General features: G+C 37.3%; 1 protein-coding gene and 1 pseudogene across 10 annotated transcripts in view; one reads left to right on the top strand and one right to left on the bottom strand.

Moving 5' to 3' along the window:
* Positions 1-6477, top strand: part of Hmbox1 (homeobox containing 1) — a 236691-nt gene that overhangs the window by 52179 nt on the left and 178035 nt on the right. The window lies entirely within an intron of this gene.
* LOC101591896 lies at positions 2721-3295 on the bottom strand (annotated as a pseudogene).

Consider the following 6477-nt stretch of genomic DNA (forward strand, 5'->3'; position numbering starts at 1 on the left):
CTTTTTTTTTTTTTTTTTTTTAAAGATACCCTCTTTCTCTAATAAATGGTGCTGAAAAATCTGTCTTTATGGGTGCTACAGATTAAAATTGGGCCCATATCTTTTACCGTGCACTAACCTAAATTTGAAATGGATCAAAGATCTAAATATTAAAACACAAATATTAAATCTGCTGGAAGATAGGATAAGTTAAAAACTCTTGAAGACATTAGTATAGTCAGAGATTTTTATGAATGAAGCCCTGATTTCACAGGAACTATCGCAAAGAATCAACAACTTGGTTCTCATCTTATTAAAAAGCTTTTGCACAACAAGAAAAACCTCCAAGAGGGCTGAAGAGATAGCTTGGCAGTCTAAGTACCTGCCTGGCAAGCATAAGGACCTGGGTGCGATCCCTGGTACTGCAATCCATGCTGGCCCCAGAACCCCTGGTGTGCCATCTGGGCCACCATTACCAGGTGTGGTGATGCACACCTGTAATCCCAGTGCTGGGGAGGCTGAGACAGGAGGATCACTATGAGTCCATGCTATGTAGTGAAACCCTGTACCAAATAAATAAGTAAAAGATTAAAAAAAAAAAAAGTGAAGAGAAAACTCACAATGTAAGAAAAAAATGTTTGCCAGCTGTTCCTGAGACAAAGGATTACTATGCAGAACATGAACTAAAACATTAGACCTTCTAAATTGAAAGATCCAGTCCAAAAATGGGCATCTGAAATGAATACATACTTCTCAGATGAAGAAATACAAACTGCAAATAAATATATTAAAAAGTGTTGAACATCAGTAGTCAGTTGAGAGATGCAAATTAAAACAACATTGAGATTTCATCTCATCCCAGAAAGAAGGGCTAATATCAGGAAGTCAGCCAATAACAAATGCTGAAGGGGCTGTGGGGAAGAAGGAACTTTTCTCCACTGTTGATGGGGTTGTAGCCTAGTGCAACCACTGTGGAAATCAGTGACATGATTCTTAAAAAAACTAGGATTGGAAGTCCTATTTGACTCAGCTATTCCCTTTCTGGGTGTCTTCCCAGAAAGAGTAAAAAACATTGTACCACAGTGTTATATATGCACCCCTGGTTATAGCAGCACAATTTGTAATACTTAGACCTTGGAAACAGCTGAGGAATGCATAAAAAGATGTCTTTATACAATGGAATAACTACTCAGCAATAAAGAAGGATAAATGAGACTTTTATAGTAATGGATGGAATTTGAGATCACATTCATAAGTGAAATAAGACTCACATGTGTAAACATGATATTATGTAAACGTGATATTGTCTCACTAGTGTGAGAAGCTGAAAGACTAAAGATCGAAAATGTACAATAAATATTGTAACATGGGAAGAAGTTGTTCCAAAGGAAAGAATAACTGGTTTGGGGGAAAGGAAAAAAAAAAGGGAAGGGAAAAGAAAAAAAAAATCCGATAGATGCAGATATATAGATGCTTCTACACATTCAAGATAGTTAAGATAGTTATACTATTAATTTCTGTTTAGTTCATTGAAAAAATGGTTCTAATATTATTTGGACAATTAAATGCCTGTATCTTGTACTCTGAGTAACTAAAAATAACAATACGCAATGTATTAACCCTTAATCTCCTATTATCTTGTTTTGAGATTTTTTATTTATTTATTTTTGTATTTTAGTATAGGGTCTATAGGGTCTCCCTACATAGATCGGATTCTTAGTGATCCACCTGTGTTCAGCCTCCAAAGAGCTGGGATTATGGGTGCAAGCCACCATGCCTGGTCTTAGTTTCCATCTCAGCATCCCCTGAAGGCAGGGCCCACAGGGCACATGGGGATTGAACCCTACTGCGTCTGCCTAAGCAGGTGCTTCAATCTGCAGAGCTGTTTGGCTGGCCCTTATTTTTGTTTTTAAAATAAAATTTTTAAAAAGAATTTATCCTGAGTACTTTAAAGATGGAAGAAGCTAAACAAGACTTTGTTTTTCCTTTGGGGATATTCTTCTTATTCCTAGTTCTTTTAAAAATTGAATCACATACTTTTTGTTGTTGTTGTTGTTAGCAAAGTACATTTATTGAATCACATACTTTTATTGAATCACATACTTTTTTTTTGTTGTTGTTGTTAGCAAAGTACATTTATTATTTGTTGCTCTCAGTTACATGGAGGTAACTGAGAGGGAAAATATTTTGAAAGTACATGTAGTTCTATAGGTGAAAATAAAGTATGTTGTTTATGAGTGAAGTACTACAGATAAAACACTTTGTGCCAGTCAGAAAATGTTGACTCAAGGCCCAGCCAGATAGCTCAGTGGATTAAAGTGCTTGGGTTTGATCCTGGCATGCTGGCCTCACCCCTGGGACATGCTGAAATAGGGATTGAGACTGGGTGTGGTGGCACATGCCTGTAATCCCAGCGCTTAGGAGGCTGAAAACAGGAGTTTTCACTACAAGTCCAGTTTGTGTAGTGAGACCCTGTAGACCCTGTACTAAATATATAATAAATAAATAAGAAAAGAAAATGTTGTCTGAACCTTTATTTGACCTTAACAATGAAAATCTTATTGTTTTATTAGGCATCCATATATTTTATTTCTTTTTTTCTTAAAAATGTGAGTTTTACTTGTATGAACACAGCTCAAGTTCTGTGTGATTTATTGAAAAATACACTTTTATTGAAGTATTCAATGTATTTATTGAAAAATACATTTTTATTTTTATTTATTTTTTAGTTTTACCGATTTATTTTCAAAGGGCAAAATGAGACAACTTAAATACACATCTGGCAGAGCTGCTGTGAGGACAGCGCACACTCACTCCTCACCAGCGTCCCTGGAGTCCTGGTACTTTATTCATATACATCCTTCTTATCTGCAATGTAATCTACAATTTCTTGTGGACACATTAACTTTTCCCCATCTATATCAGGAATTTCAAACCCAAATTCATCCTCCATGGCCATGATAATCTCCACTTGGTCCAAACTGTCTAAGCCCAGGTCTTTCATAAAATGGGAATTTACTGAGAGCTTTTCTGGGTCAGTCTTGTCATACAATTTCAAGAGATAGAGAACCCGATCCTTGATTCCTTCCAGCGTCAAAGGGGGCACGTCACTGTGCTGGCAGCACAGCAGTGGGACCCTCCCTGGCACCTGTGCGAGCAATGAGGCCAGCTGTGCCGCCCCGGGCCTCGTCTGGGTCCCTGCGGGACACAACGCAGTGCCGAGCGTCCGGGCCAGGGCCAGCGTGGGAACCTGGGGTGGCGGCGCGAAGGCTGAGGGCAGGCGGCGGACACAGGAGGAAAGGACAGTGGCCACCATGGCTGTGCCAACCCAGGATGCACAGCCTACATTTTATTTTTTAAAGAATACAAAATACATTTTTATTTTTTAAAGAATACAAAATAGTGATAGAAAAAAAACATTAGAAATGATACAGGGCGGGGAGATGGCTCAGTAGGATAAGCATTTGATTGGCAAATGCAAGGATCTGAGTTCAATCCCCAGTTCCACAAAAAAAAAAAAAAAAAAAAAAATGATATAACAAGGGCAAAGCCATACATTTGTATGTACAAGATGGGTAAGACAGTGATCCCGAGAATCCTCAGCAGGTTTTTGAAACTAGCAGTGAACTGGTAGGATTCTCACCCTGACCAACTATACATGCTGATACCTGTGAACTAAGCAACTGCACTGAATATTTTATTTCTTTATCATAATGCTACTGCTGATCTTTTTAATGGGCGACTTTTTTCTAATGTTAGAAAAGTCTTTCTATTAAATTCTTATTAAAGTCAACAATTCTGCACATTTAAAATATTTTATAGCAAATGGCTTTTCTCTCAGATGTTAATTTTTGATTACCTTGAATCTACTACTTTCAGATACTTAGAAATGAAAGGGTGGTTAAAGCCTTATGTACTGATGGTAAAATGTAATTTATTTACTCAAATGAAAAACACTTCATCTGTCTTAGTTCTTTGATAATGAATTATAGTAACATGAATTTAAATTTGTTGCTTGCCTTCTAAAAGTTTGTTGAACTACTTACATAATTTAAATTGACATATGAGAGAATTGTACGACTTTGTTGTGGATAAGTACATATTTATACATAGGTTTTACATATATACTCATACATGCATACTAAGCATATAGAAAAGATGTACATGTATTCATTTAGAGTCCATTCATTTAATGAACTAATTATAGTAAATATCTTCATAATGTTTGAATTTTTACCTTTGGCAAAGGGAGAGAGAATGGCAATAATCTCTGCTAGAAAAATTATTGTTCCTAGCAACCTCATGACTTATTCAGATCTAGCTTAGGTACAATAGTTAACTTTATAGGAGTGGGGCAACCTGGGGCCCACTGGCCCCAGGCTACAGCCAACATGCAGGCCCAGCATGTGAGACTGCCCAGGGCCCTCCAGATCCTCACTCCAACCAGTGTGCAGGCCCAGCGTGTGAATAGGACCACCTATTGGTCTGCCAGATCCTCATTCCAGCCAGTACCCAGGCCAGGCATGTGAGTGGAACTTCCTCCATCAGACAGGGCCAATGTGGAACCCTGGGGCAGAACTCCCTTCAGAGAGGTTAGAGGCAAGACCCATTCAGCTGATCCAGGAGCAGAAAATCTTGCCAGAGTGGCACAGCGGGTTCACTTCCAAGGGCTTCAGCAGGAAGAAATGAGCAGAGCAGCTAGACCCAAGCCACACTCACCTGGACAGCTTTGAACTTGGTAGATCTGGACCTGGTGCTAAGGAAATAACTCCACCAAAGCACTACACCAAAGGTCAGAAGACAGTGTTATACAAAATGACAAAGAGAAGGAGCAAAATGCATTCTCAAGCCCTGAGCGCACTCAGAACAAATGCAGGAGACAGTAGCATAGAAGAAATTGGAAAGCACACACCTGAAATCTCTGAAATAACAGCATCTGAAGTAAAAAAACAGCTGGAGAAAGGTATAGAGGAAATCAGATCAGAAATAATTTTTGAAGTAAAAGAAGAAATGGTAACTATCATGAAAGAAGTACTAAGTTCTTCTAAAGAAGACACTGATAAAACAATAGAGGAGAATAGAAAAATGATGGAATCCTTGAATGAGCAATATAGGAAAGAAATAGAATGCATGAAGCAGATTCAAAGTGATATACAGGAAATTAAAACCTCAATCACAAGCTGGCAAAACCATTTGAATGAAAGTGGAAATAGACTTTCAGACCTTGAAAACACCATTACAACTAGTGAAAAGGTAAGCAAAGGTCTCTTAAAAACAACTAGGATGTAGAAAAAAATATTTCAACATCTGCAAGACGATGCGAAGATGAACAACATAAGACTAATAAGCATCAATGAGAAAGGAGGAGTCAATACAAATGATATAAAAAGAATGTGGGCAGAAGTAGTAGCAAAAAAATTCCCACATATGGGGAAACTATCTGACACTCAGTAACCAAAGCATATAGAACTCCAAATAACATCAACCCAATTAAAACCACACCTAGACATATAATAATCAAGATCCTAGAAATTCAGCACAGGAGCAGTATACTAAAAGCTAGAGAAAAGAAACATCACATTTAAAAGAAAACCCATCAGAATAATGGCAGATTTCTCTTCACAAACTATCAAATCAAGAAGAGCATGAAGCAAAGTACTTCAAGTCTTGCAAGAAAACAAATTCCAACTCTGACTGATATACCCTGCGAAACTCTCCTTCAGGTTTAAAGAAGTGAAATACTTCCAAGACAAAGAAGAACTAAAGAATTCCATGATGACAAAACCAACCCTACACAGACTACTAAAATATATTCTAGAGAGGGACCAAAATGACCACAACTCCATGAGTGAAAATGTTAAGAACCCATCAAATAAGGCACAGGAGAAATTAAACACAGGAGAAAAACAGGAATGCAATAGCAGTCTTTCATTTATTCTTTTGTATACAACAGCAAAATATTTTCATCAGCATACTCTACAAATGGACTTCTCCTGCACCCTATGAGTCACAATTCTGTCTGGGTCTACAGGGTGGATATTAAGGAAGTATCAGTAGCTCAGTCCCACAAGTGACACCTGGCCACCACTAAGCATCGTGGACACTGTCCACATCCACCACATACTAGAACTTTGTGTGATATCCTGTCCCCAAACTTTTAAAAGTGCTGATCATATATTTGCCATTCCAGTATTTTTGTTGTTTTATTCTTAGTAATTCTTTACTATCATAAAAACTTTTTCTTACTTGATATTTTTGTATATACTAACCTAATCAAATACTAAGTGAGTACTCTGAATTGATCACAGATTTGCACATATGATACACTACGTTCTGGCATCTTAGTTGGGCTCACAATTTTATTTTATTTTATTATTTATTTTTTACATGTGGCTTACTGTAACTTTACTTATTTTTTTATTTTTTTTAAAGTTTTATTGATAAACAGCAATGAGACAGTTTCAAATCAAATCGAAAGTACAGTTTCAACAAATAATA

This window comes from Octodon degus, unplaced genomic scaffold, assembly GCF_000260255.1.
Source record: "Octodon degus isolate 3935 unplaced genomic scaffold, OctDeg1.0 scaffold00036, whole genome shotgun sequence".
Classification (NCBI taxonomy): Eukaryota; Metazoa; Chordata; class Mammalia; order Rodentia; family Octodontidae; genus Octodon; species Octodon degus.